We start from the raw sequence: 14034 nt of genomic DNA, 5'->3' as shown, positions 1-14034 counted from the left end.
GTACGTCTTGCGCTGGGCCGCCACAAAGGGCTGCTATGAGGCAAGCACGTACTGGTCCGAAGACGCTGTCTCCAAGCAGAGGATGGACCACTGGATACTGGATACTAGGGCTGGGTAAAAAATATTGATTTCTCGATTTTAATCGATTCTCACTTTTACAAAACAATATCGATTCTTAAATCCCAAGAATTCAAAAACATAAATACCGTTTTGGCGCTGTGGCGTGAGATCGCTCTGCCGCAGCTCAGCTCGAGAACCAGCAGCGCGGAGCAAACATGAACGGATCTTCTCTTCCGCCTTAATACCAGTAACAGCACGAAATAAACACGAATGAGCTTCTGAAAGTGTGTTAAAAGATACAGGACAACTTACCGAAATCCGTATCATGTCACATAGAATCGCTCAATCAGTGTTTCAACCGCAGAAAGATGTAAGTAAGACGGCTTACAAGTAAACAATGTCACGTAACGTCACAGTTACCTCAGAAAAACCATATCCAGTGTCCATAAACTCGTTAATCAGCTAGAAAAATTAACTCTAGAGAGGAGCATTTTGCTAATTATATGCACCACATTACATGGGATATTCATTGTCAATGTTCTTCAATATTTAATAAATCTGGCAAGTTATCATGACAGCCACCCTTTAAATGTTTATATAAAAAAAAAGAAAAAAAACTAATTGGAGTAGAATTATGATTATGTAATTGTAAAGTTAATAATTTAGTGTCATTTAGGTGTTTGTATACAAATCAGTTAATTTTTACCTTCAATATTAGTAGGCTAAAGTAGTATCAACTGACTCCCATAGTTTACAACATTAGTTCAGAAATTAGTTTTCCTTGAGAACATTTTCCATGTATTATACCTGATACATATCCAAAATAATCGATATTGAATTTAATGGAAAAGAATCGAAAATCGAATGGAATCGAAAGCTTGTGAATCGAAATCGAATTGAATTGTGAAATTTGTGTCAATACCCAGCCCTACTGGATGCCATCGCCTTGGCATACCGAACCCAAGGCGTGCCTTGAGAGCCCACTCCACTAGGAGTGTTGCCTCTTCCTGGGCGCTGGCAGATAAATGTAGAGATCCCCAGATTGGCGAACCCTGTTGAGCTCCTCTGCAACCCACGGCAGTCAGACGTGGTGGAGCGTCTGATGTCAGACCTAACACTCGTATGCATTGGTAGAATATGTTGTGACTCCTACAGCGGTCCCATATGTGTATTCTTCCACGATACAGCTCCCTACGGCGAGCCTGTGTCTTTCCCTTGGCAGAGTCCGCTCTGCCGTTCCTGCCATGTGCTGCCTCCCCCTGGATTGGCCGGAGCCACCCCAGGGAAATTCTGTATAATGCCCTAACTGGCCAGTCCATATGCGTAACTACCACATGTTACCTCCCTTCGGGCAGGATGTGGGCTCCGCAGCGTTCTCTTTCCCTGAACAGGCATGCTTTCCCAGTGTTATCCAATAGTCAGTGAATGGGTCATGCGGAATGCAGTGATTGAATGAAGTCTTCCGCCCTAGTATGGGGGCCTGAGAGCTTTTGCGCAGGGCACTGGAAGTGGCAGCAACTGTGGCATTTTCCATAGGGATCCCAATACGTCGGTGACTTTGCCGTAACGTCGAACGTTATCAACTGAAAGGGAATGTCTCGGTTACATATGTAACCCTCGCTCCCTGAATGAGGGAACGGAGACGTTACGTCCCGTCGCCACAGTTGCTGTGCCATCGCTGTACACCTGAGTCATTAGCTTGGCTCCTCAGTGTAAAACAATGTGCTCTGCAGCTACTTCCGCATTTATACCCGCTCTGTTCAAATAAATGCTGTTCTTTTCAATTTTGTATTAATTAATTTCGAGTTAATCTTTAAAAACAAAAACTTTAATAAAACTACTAAATATAACTTTTAAACCTTAAAATTAATATCTATTTTTAATGCTGTACATTATACAATTGTGATGCCTAAATGCACTTGTAGAATATAAAATAATTGATATTGGGTTAAAGTGTTTTATTTTTCATTTATGTAGGCCATTTTATTCAGTAGGCCATTAACATTGGCCATACTATCATATTAAGGCCAAAAGCCCAAATACACTTGCAAAAAAAGGGATAGAGAGGGCACACAGACAGACACATTTAGAAAGACTAAACACAACTGAATAGAACACAGTGAATCATTAAAACAAGCATACAGGACCGCACAGCAGCATAATACATCATCACAGGATGATTTATGACTTCTCTATGTGCCCCTCAAATACGTTCTCACATGACAAATCTGGTCCCTTCCTCAGGAACTTCATGTCAACCGATCTTATGGCCCCAAAGCCAAACCATGTGCACTTACAAACACACACTTGCAAAACCCCAGTCATGGTGGGTTGGTGAAAACAGATACATACAGGAAGTTTTCTTTTTCCATAAACCCAACACCATGACATGAAACAGAACGTCTCCTGTGCTTGCCAGTCTTTAATATATTTTATGGTTTCTTTGTTGTGATCGGTGAGACTGACATATCTTTTCATAGAACGTTTTTAAACTGGGGTCTGAGGACCCAGAGAGAACTGCAAGGGGGCCTGTGGAAACGTTTTTTTTACTTATTGTAAATATATTTAAAAAAATCACATAAATATAAATAATATATTATATGTAGTAAAATTAAACAAAAAAGAAAATCTCATTAATCATGAGATTAATTACAATTATTCTATTCTATTGACAGCCACAGTGTATTTTTCTCCTCAGGTTTATACAAGTAACATAATGGTGGCTGGAAAAAAACACAACGCCTGTTAATTTATTAGTACATAAATATTTTCCATATACTGTGTATAGGTGTAAGGAATAAACAGAATCAAAACTCTGTGTATGTGTTTTTAACCTCCTGTCTGCTTGTTAGTGATTGAAACCATTGGTGTGTAACGGAAATATATATGTGGTGCCAGAGAGAGAGAGACAGCAGTGTCCTGTTACACGGTCAAGTCTTTTCTGGAAAAAGGATCTGCCCTGTCCGGAATGACACTCTTGGTCTGGCAGTAGTCAGCAGCAGGATCAGCACCACATTCCCAAAGTCTCTTCATGAGAGACACTCTGGAAAGGGCAGTTCTGAGCCTGACACTGTATAGATTAAGCTTCTAATACTCTTAACATTAATCCTTACTGTAGTACTGATCTCAATTAGGTTATTAAAAGGTTATTCTGTCTGAGACATGGCCAAGTGGGTAGTGCTCTGACATATTGCACTTGAACCCAACTTTGAATCTGGATCATTTCTCAGTAACAACCCCCACCCGTTCTCCCTATATATACGTGGTCTGCGGTTGTGAGGCCGGTTGGATGTACTGCCAAATTCTCTGAAACGCCTTTGGAGACGGCTTATGATAGAGAAATGAACATTCAATTCACAAGCTCTGGTGGATATTCCTGCAGTCAGCATGCCAATTGCACTTTCCCTCAAAACTTGCGACATCTGTGACATTGTGCTGTGATAAAACGTCTCGGTTATGTATGTAACCCTCGTTCCCTGAAGGAGGGAACGGAGACGTACGTCGGAACTGGCCGACGAATTGGGATCTGATCTCAGAGACCAATCTACTTCGAGTGTATTAAAAACGAGCCAATGGAGATTGGCATGCGATCTACGCATTCCACGCACCGCCCCGCAGCGCGGGTATAAATAAGGAAGTGGAATGCTTGATCATTGCCTTTTTCTGCTGAGGAGCCGAACTAGTGACTCGGCCCCCTAGCGGAAGCACAGCACCTGGCGACGGGACGTACGTCTCCGTTCCCTCCTTCAGGGAACGAGGGTTACATACGTAACCGAGACGTTCCCTTTCAGTCGGTCACGTTCGACGTACGTCGGAACTGACCGACGAATTGGGATCCCTACCAAAACGCCAGGGCGCTGGCCCTTCCAGCGTCCTGCTTGAGCGCACTGGACCGTCTTAGATGGTACGGAAGTCAGGGCTCCAAGCAGGGAGGTCAGTCACTGCTGTTTCTGCAAGACCCACTCAGTGTGACTATTGGATAACGCTGGGAAAGCGTGCCCGTCTCGGGAGATGGTACGCTGCGGAGCCACGTCCTTCGTAGAAGGCTAGGTGGCAGAATACACATAAGGACTAACCTGGCAGGGTAGTGCAACATATGGCAGTCTCTGGGGTGGTTCCAGCCTGGTCCCAGGGGGGAAAGAACACGCCCAGAGACGACAGAGCGTGCTCTGTCAAGGGAAAGACACGGGGCTAGCCGAGTAGGGTAGCTGGTACCGTGGAAGAATACACATATGGGGTAGCCGTGAGGGGACCGCTACATATGGAACCCAGCCTACACACACGTTTCACAAGCATACGGGTGCAGGCCTGGCGTCAGACGGCCGCAACGTCTGGCACCGCAGGGGTGACGGAGGAGCTCGACAGGGTTAGCCGTTTCCGGGGAACACAACTGGAGAAAATAGACGCACGTATCCGGCCCAGAGGGCGGGAGTGGCGTTGCAAGCCGACACTTAGAACGGGCACTTAGCGCTACTGGCCACTGGGGGCGAGGATGCGGGAAGATACCGGCTCTACACGGAGGCTATAGAATCTAGCGAACGTGTTAGGTGTCGCCCAGCCCGCAGCCTTACATATATCTGTCAGCGAGGCGCCTTGAGCCAGCGCCCAGGAAGAAGCAACACTCCTTGTTGAGTGTGCTCGCAACCCGAACGGGCAAGGCACGTCTTGGGACTGGTAAGCCAAGACGATAGCATCCACTATCCAGTGGGCTAACCTCTGCTTGGAGACAGCCTTTCCCTTCTGCTGGCCTCCGTAACAGACAAAGAGTTGCTCTGAGGTCCGAAAGCTTTGAGTCGGTCGACGTAAGCGCGAAGAGCGCGGACGGGACATAACAAAGCCTGGGCTGGGTCTGCCTCCTCCGAGGGCAGCGCTTGCAGGTTCACTACCTGGTCCCGGAAGGGAGTGGTAGGAACCTTGGGCACGTATCCAGGCCGGGGTCTCAGGACAACGTGAGAGTTGGCCGGCCCGAATTCTAGGCACGATTCGTTGACCGAAAGTGCATGCAGGTCCCCTACCCTCTTGATGGAGGCCAATGCCGTCAGAAGCACTGTCTTCATTGACAGGATTTTAAGCTCCACAGACTGCAAAGGCTCAAAGGGAGGGCTCTGAAGTGCTCTGAGCACTAGAGCTAAGTCCCAAGAGGGTAACGAGTTTGGACGAGGAGGATTTAGCCTCCTCGCACCTCTGAGGAACCTGACGATTAAGTCGTGCTTTCCTATGCCTTCGACTGCGTCGTGATACGCCGCTATTGCTGCGACGTACACTTTGAGGGTGGAGGGAGACAGCCTTCGCTCCAGCCCATCTTGCAGGAAAGAAAGCACGACACTAACCGACACCTTCGGGGGTCTTCCCGGTGGGAAGAGCACCATTCAACGAACAGGTTCCACTTCAAAGCGTAGAGGCGCCTCGTAGAGGGGGCTCTAGCAGAAGAGATGGTGTCCACCACTGCCTGTGGTAGACCACCTAGAACCTCCGCGTCCCGTCCAGGGACCAGACACTTGGAGTTTCCAGAGGTCTGGACGCGGGTGCCATAGAGTGCCCCGTCCCTGAGAAAGAAGGTCCCTCCTCAGGGGGATCGGCCAAGGAGGGGCTGTCGCGAGGAGAGTTAGTTCTGGGAACCAGGTCCGGTTGGGCCAGTAGGGCGCAACTAACAAGACCTGCTCCTCGTCCTCCCTGACCTTGCACAGGGTCTGTGCAAGAAGGCTCACTGGGGGAAACGCATATTTGCGCAGGTCCCAGGGCCAGCTGTGCGCCAGTGCATCCGTGCCGAGGGTGCCCCCGGTCAGGGAATAGTACCACTGGCAATGGGTCGAGTCCGGAGAGGCAAACAGGTCTACCTGTGCGGCTCCGAAGAGGTCCCATATCAGCTGGACCGCCTGGGGATGGAGTCGCCACTCCCCCGGAGGTGTCGACTGGCGAGAGAGCTCGTCGGCTGTCTGGTTCAGCGCACCTGGGATGTGAATGGCACAAAGCGACCTCAGATGCTTCTGACTCCAAAGGAGGAGGTGGCGGGCGAGTTGGAACATGCAACGGGAGCGTAGACCACCCTGACGGTTGATGTACGCAACGGCCGCAGTGCTGTCCGTACGGACCAGTACATGCTTGCCACGTAGCGGCCCCTTGAGGCGGCGTAGTGCCAAGTGTACCGCTAACAACTCGAGGCAATTGATATGCCAATGCAATTGAGGTCCCGTCCACAGACCTGAAACTGCATGCCCGTTGTACGTGGCCCCCCAGCCCGTGGAGGAGGCATCCGTGAAGAGCACAGCATGCCTGGACACTTGTTCTAAGGGCACCCCGGCCCGGAGAAACGAAGCGTCGGACCATGGGCTGAAAGTTTGGCGGCAGTAAGGAGTCACGGGGACCCGGTACTGGCCGCTCTGCCACGCCCACCTCGGGACTCGGCCATGGAGCCAGTGTTGAAGCGGTCTCATATGAAGCAATCCGAGCGGCGTTACCGCGGCTGCAGATGCCATATGCCCCAGGAGCCTCTGAAAAAATTTCAGTGGGACCGCTGTCCTGTTCTTTTTTTTTTTTTTTCAAAGTGTTTTTTATTGTTTTTAAATGTACATAACACAAACAAACCAACCTACATTCTCTTATGTCATACAAGGCATCCCCATCTACAAACCTCATATTTTGTATACATTATCTCACATATCTCCTTTCGTTGCAGATTTGCATCTAAAGTTCGTACAAGTACTGAGAATGCACACAGAACAAAAAAATAAATAAAATAAAATAAATAAATAAATAATAATAATAATAATGAAATAAATAAAAGGAGAGGAGAAGGGGAGATGAGAACTTAAACTTTTTAATCTAAAGAATTAGCATCAAATGCGTTTTCATAATAATCCAAGAAAGGCTGCCATACATTCTGAAACCTTTCTGCTGAGTTTTGGACTGTAGTTCTTAACTTTTCGAGCTGGAGGAAGGACATAATTTCGCACACCCAACGTGAGTGTTTTGGGGGTGAGGGAGATTTCCAATTTGTAAGAATTAGTCGGCGGGCTAACAATGTAGAGAATGCTATTAATTGAGATTGACCTCTTGAAACCCCAACTTGATTGTGTACCACCCCAAATATTGCAATGATAGGATCTGGATCAATATTCTTTTTACAAATGTAGGTGAATGTATTAAATATCTCAGACCAGAATGTGCCTATGCTTGGGCATGACCAGAACATGTGAGCTAAAGAAGCAGGGGCTTGGTGACAACGCGTACAGTTGGGATCCACATTAGGATATATTTTGGCCAATTTGGTCCTAGAGAGGTGCAGGCGATTAAATACTTTGAATTGTATCAACCTGTGCCTAACACAGATAGACGATGTGTATATTTTATGTATAGCTCTTTGCCAAATTTCATCCGTCAATTCTGTATTTAGGTCGTCCTCCCACTGTACCTTAAGAGACAGAAGAGATGGGCATTTCATGGCCTGAATAGCAGTATACAGCTGGGAGACACCACCCGAGAGATGAGGCTTGACCGTCAGACAATGATCAAGAGGGCCGATATTTGGTTTTGAGGGAAATGACTGAAACTGGGAACGGACAAAATCACGGACCTGAAGATACCTAAAAAAATGTGTTTTTGGTAAACTTAATTCATTAACCAAATAGTCAAAAGAAACGAACGTGCCATCTACAAAAAGATCTCCCACACTTTTTATGCCTTTTCTAGCCCAAATGAGAAAGGCTGTATCTATAAGTGATGGCTTAAAAAGAAAGTTTGAGGACAGAGGCATAGACACCAAAGCTTGTGTGTGACCAAAATGTTTGCGAAATTGGGTCCATATGCGTAAGCTGCCTCTTACAATAGGATTGTCCGTATGTGCACCCACTGCCACTGGCAGTGGAGCACACAACATTGAGGCCAAAGAGACGGGCGAGCATGAATGTTGTTCCATTAGACACCAACTCGGACTATTCCCACCAATAGAAGCTCCATACCATATTACTAATTTGTGAATGTTTGCAGCCCAATAATAGTATAAAAAATTTGGTAGAGCTAGTCCAGCATTCTCCTTACGTCTCTCGAGAACTGTTTTCCGTACGCGAGGTATAGTTTTGTTCCATACAAATGTACTGATGTGCCCATCAAGTTCCTTAAAGAATGATTTTGGTATGAAAATTGGGACTGTTTGGAATAAATACAAGATCTTAGGTAACGTTACCATCTTTATTGAATTAATACGTCCAGCCAGGGACAGAGGCAGAGTAGACCAACGATTAAGGTTCTCCTTGATCTGTCCTAAGGTTGATTTGAAGTTATTTTGGTATAGGTCCTTATATCTACTTGTGACACTTACTCCCAGGTATGTCATGGGGCCCTCTGTAGTCCTGAATGGGTATGAGTCAAAGGATCGATTCCGAGCCAGAACATTAATTGGGAACAAAACACTTTTGGTGAGGTTAATCTTGTACCCAGAAGATTTACCAAATTGAGAAATGGTGTCTAGGCATTCTGGGATTGAAGTCTCCGGATCTGATATAAACATCAGCAAATCATCAGCATACAATGACACTTTATGAACCAGGCCACCCCTCGTGATACCCCGTATATTGTTATTACATCGCAATGCCGCGGCAAGTGGCTCAATGACCAGATCAAAGAGAAGAGGGGACAATGGACAACCCTGTCGTGTCCCTCTCTGAACAGTGAAATATTGCGAATTAAAGTTATTAGTCCTCACTCTAGCTTGGGGTGCTGCATACAACGTCCGAATCCAAGAAACAAAGACTGGACCAAAGCCGAATTTGCTTAGAGTTTTGAAAAGGTGTCCATACTCAATTCGATCGAAAGCTTTATGCGCGTCTAGTGAGATCACAATTTCTGGCGAGTGAATCGAATGTTTAGAGTATATTATGTTAAAGAGGCGACGTAAATTATGAAAAGACTGCCTGCCCTTTACAAAGCCTGTCTGGTCAGGATGCACAATTTTTGGTACTATAGATTCCAATCTTAAGGAGAGAATCTTTGTAAGTATTTTATAATCACATGTGAGTAGGCTGATCGGGCGATAAGACTCGCATTTAGTGGGGTCTTTGCCCTTTTTGGGAAGCACAGATATTGTGGCTTGGGTCATAGATGTAGGCAGCTTCTCTTGTTTGAGTGATTCATTGTAGACGAGGCACAGTAAAGGTATCAATTTAGAAGCAAAAGCCTTATAAAACTCAATTGGATACCCATCTGGGCCTGGTGCCTTTCTAGTTTTCATGGATCTAATTGCTTGACTAATCTCAGTTTCAAATATAGGCTGCTCAAGGATGGCCTTATCCTCCTCAGCTATAGTCGGGAGAGTTACATTGTCAAGAAATACATGATCACTAGGATTGTCTGAAGAATATAGGGATGAATAAAATAATCTGAATTGCTCATTAATGTCTTTGGTGTCAAGCTTAACTTCTCCATCCGCAGTTTGTATTTTTGTAATAAAATTGGCAGCAGAATATTGACGCAGCTGGTGAGAGAGTAACCTACTTGCCCGCTCTCCATGTTCGTAAAAGTTGTGTCTAGATTTCAGAAATTTCTCTCCTGCTTCCATGGAGGTAAGAAGATCAAATTCCGTTTGTAATGCTATTCTTTTTTTGCGGAGGTCAGCTGTAGGGGCAGAGGAGTGTTGCTGGTCAACATCGCGGATTAGATTGATCAACTCATTGTAACGTCTAGACCTGCTTCTATTAAGACGGGCGGTGTATTCTATTATTTGACCCCTAATATATGCTTTAAGAGTTTCCCAAAGTATTAAAATATCGGTGTCTGGCAGCTGGTTAGTTTCAATAAAAAAATCAATCTGTGTTGAAATAAAGTCCACAAATGTTTCATCAGACAACAAAGATGTATTAAATCGCCAATTACATTGAATTGGCCTTCTAACCTGGAGCCAGAGCTCCATAGTGACAGGAGAGTGGTCAGAAATAACAATGCTTTCATAACTGCAAGACTTAATTGATGAGAGCATTTTTTGATCCAGCAAAAAGAAATCTATTCTTGAATATGTTTGATGGACAGCGGAGAAGAAGGAAAACTCCTTTAACGTAGGATTCTTAAATCTCCATGGATCTACTACACCACTAGAACCGCAAAAAGCATTTATAATAGTTGCAGATTTAGAAGGGGGAAGGAGGGGCTGTAAATACTTTGGAACGGTCTAGAGAAGGTTTAAGAACTGTATTAAAGTCTCCTCCCAGAATCAGATGGTGTGTGCCCAGCTCTGGTATATGGCCAAACAGTTCTTTAAAAAAGTCTGGGTTATCCCAATTTGGAGCATACACACTAACTAGGACCACCGGTACGTTATAAAGTCTGCCCTGAACAATCACAAAACGCCCGCATTTATCACTAATAGCACTGGTTTGTATAAATTGCACATTTTTGCCAATCAAGATGGCTGTACCACGAAATTTAGAATTTAATTCAGAGTGGTAGACCTGTGATACGCATCCTCTCTTTAATTTAGGAATGTCTGTTATGCGAAGGTGTGTTTCCTGTAGGAAAATTATCTCTGCTTTCAATTTGTTTAAATGTGAAAACACCTTACTTCGCTTTACAGGATGGTTGAGTCCCCTCACGTTCCAGCTCACAAATTTAGTCACAGGTCTATTCATTCCATCTGCCGGACTCATGGCTGAAAAAGTTCAAATCAATGTTATTATGAAAACTCATCTCCAACTCTGAGAAAAAGAAAGAAGGTAAAGGGAAAAAAAACAAAAGCACAAAGACAAAAAAAGAGCAAACTTTGCAGAGTAAAAAGAAAACTTTTAAATCACCCATTAACAACACAGATCCCTGCTGGTCCCTCCCCAAATGAGAGACTGCACCCCCCCAACCTCCCAAGCCACTATGAAGTTTCATAGAAAGAAGAAAATAAAACTTACCGAGTGGAGCTGAGACCCCACATAAACCTTATAATAACCATTAAGATGAACATCTATAACATTAACAAGACTATTTAGAACCATTACTCAATATCCCTGTGTACATGGAAAAGAGAGAAAAAAGAAAAGAAAAACAATTTCTAGTTATCAATATTTTGAATTCAGCATGTTAGAAAACGATTCTAAGTGGAACATGAAAAAACCAAGCAGACATATGAATAATTGCATATGGAGAAAAGAAGAAAAAACGCCTCAGTCTGCATATGACACTAGCCATCAGTACACCCACTGTCCAATGTCACTGAACTGATCCAATGTCCCATGGCATTACGCTGCAGCGATATTGATCCCCAATCACAATTGGTTCACTCCAATACTCCCACCAAATATGACGTTACCATGGTATTTAGCCTCCCATATTAATCACTCATAAGTCCCCTGACGAAGGTAACCGCCTTCTCTGGGTCAGTAAAGCTCTTCTGCTGGCCGTCCCGAGTCGTAATCCTCAGTTTTGCAGGATACAACAGCCCGTATTTGATCCCCTCGCATTGCCGTAATAACTGTCTCACCTGTCCGAAAGCCGCTCTGCTTCGCGCCACATTCTGCGTGTAATCAGGGAACACTCTGATAGTGTCTCCATTTTCAGATACAAGTTGTGGAGATGTAGCAGCCTTTCGTAGAATGCTTTCCTTCTCTTGATAGTAGTGGCACTTGACGACAAAAGCTCTCGGTGGCTGCCCATTTCCCGGGGCTTGCTGCAAAGTACGGTGAGCCCTGTCGATAACGGGCGGTTCGTCCAGGCCAATCACTTTTTGTAAAAGTTTTGCAACGAAGGTGCTCGCTGAAACGCCTGCCTCTCGTCCTTCTTTAACCCCAAAGATGCGTAAATTACATCTCCGTGATCTCGCTTCCAAATCCTCAGCCTTTGCCGCCAAACTCACCACCTCTTTTTTCAGTTCAGCCACCTGTTGCTCAAGATTAGCGATAGCATCTGAGTGAGTGTTAGCTGCAGTTTCCAAGCCTGCGGTGCGCTCTTCAAGCGCGTTAGCTTTGATGTTAACCTGATCGATTGCACCCTTCAGCTCGTCTCTCAAACCACCGATTTGCTTGCGTATTTCTTCATTTTGCATCTCTGCTTTCTCATCCATTTTCGCCAGCAGTTCGTTTCTTAATGAATTTATTGCTTGTAATATAGCTGACTGCCCCGAGCTCGTGCTTTCCGCTGGTTCGTTAGCTTTAGCAGCCTTCCTCAGGTCTGGCATATTTATAAGCGGCTAAACTTGATTAACAGAATAAAAACAAAAATTCTCACATTTTATCCATGCACACTGTGTCTGTATGGCTTTAAACAACGAAAAAAGTGTCTTGTTGACGAATTTTAAGGTTCATGTGGGAGAGCTCAGTTAGACACGTCTACATCCCTTCAAGGCCCAACCGGAAGTCCTGTCCTGTTCTTGAACGAATTCAAGCAGTTCAACACCGACCGGACCCGCTCTTCCGTGAGGCGCGCAGTCTGGCTGACCGAATCCAGCTCCATACCGAGATAAGAGATCCTCTGCGTGGGACAGAGTTTGCTCTTCTCTCGGTTGAACCGAAGGCCCAACAGGCTGAGGTGACTGAGCACCATGTCCCTGTGTTCGCACAACTGCTCCCGAGACTGGGCGAGTATGAGCCAGTCGTCGAGATAGTTGAGGATACGAACGCCGCGTTCTCTGAGCGGAACAATGGCTGCCTCTGCGACTTTCGTGAAGACGCGAGGCGACAGGGACAGCCCGAAGGGCAGGACTTTGTACTGATATGCCTTCCCCTCGAACGCAAAACGTAGGAACGTCTGTGTCGAGGAAGGATAGAGACATGAAAGTACGCATCCTTCAGGTCGATCGCTGCGAACCAATCTTGGGGACGGATGCATTCAAAGATGCGTTTCTGCGTTAGCATCCGGAACGGGAGCTTGTGCAGGGCCCGATTCAGGATACGCAGGTCCAAGATTGGCCGTAACCCACCCCCTTTCTTGGGTACAATGAAGTAGGGGCTGTAGAACCCCGCCTTCATATCGGCTGGAGGAACCGGCTCGACCGCGTCCTTCGCCAGTAGGACATCGATCTCTGACCGCAAGACCTGAGCATCGCTGCTTCGCACGGAGGTGAAGAGGATGCCCTTGTACTTGTGAGGCCGGTGAGCGAACTGAATCGCGTAGCCGAGTCTGTTGGTACGGATGAGCCAGCGAGACTGGGGGCCGAAGCCCAGAGACCGCACAAGCGGGACCAACGGCACCACAGACGTACCCGGGGTGGGGCAGCGAGGCGGAATAGACAGACCCGACTCGGGAGGCCCGGAGGCGGCCCGGAGTGTTGTCTGAGTATTCCAGGGTGGGGCAGAGTGTGGGTGAGAAGGCCCAGGGGCGTTCTCGGTGCCCACACTGCTGCCCCCTGGCGAAGGGAGGGGAGGAAAGAAGTGACAAGGCCCGGGGGCGTCGCACACTGCCAACCTGGCCCTCTTGGGGCCCAGGGAGAGAGGAAACTGCTCTGAAAATGTGGGTACCGCTGGACTCCGGAGAGCCAGCGGCAGAGTATTGACACCAGTCAGGGCCCCCGGTCCTCCTCCGGGGGGGTGAGGGAGGGGTGCGGACACCAACTTCCTCGGAGCAGCTCCTGTTCTCCCTGGGCTGCCCATCTCAGGGCCGCTTGCCCTTACGCTTGCTTGTAGACTAGCAAGCCCTGAGTGGGTTGGGCGCCTCCCTTACGTCCGGCACCCTGCCTCCCAGATGGAGGCTGCTGCCTGGGTTTCGCAGGGGCAGAGGCGGACGCAGGGGGGGCGCCCTCGGCGACAAGCAGGCAGAGGTGCTGCGAATTAGGATTTTTTTTTTTTTTTTTTTAACCACCTCTGTCTGCTTCTAGGCCATCGAGAACTGCTGGGCAAAGTACTCGACGGCGTCGCCGAAGAGGCCAGCCTGACAGACAGGGGCGTTAAGGAACCGAACATAGTCGGACTCACGCATATCTGCCAGGTTTAGCCCCAGGTTCCTGGACCACTAGTGTGGACATCGCCTGACCCAGGGAGCGTGCAGTGACTTCCGTCACCCAGAGAG

The 14034-nt window shown here is 46.9% G+C and overlaps 1 protein-coding gene across 1 annotated transcript in view; it reads right to left on the bottom strand.

The window, feature by feature from the left end:
* Window positions 1–14034, bottom strand: part of prss12 (serine protease 12) — a 66993-nt gene that overhangs the window by 8396 nt on the left and 44563 nt on the right. The window lies entirely within an intron of this gene.

The sequence above is a fragment of the Gobio gobio genome (assembly GCF_949357685.1).
Source record: "Gobio gobio genome assembly, chromosome: 3".
Taxonomy (NCBI): domain Eukaryota; kingdom Metazoa; phylum Chordata; class Actinopteri; order Cypriniformes; family Gobionidae; genus Gobio; species Gobio gobio.
This window is presented reverse-complemented; position numbering and strand designations above follow the sequence as displayed.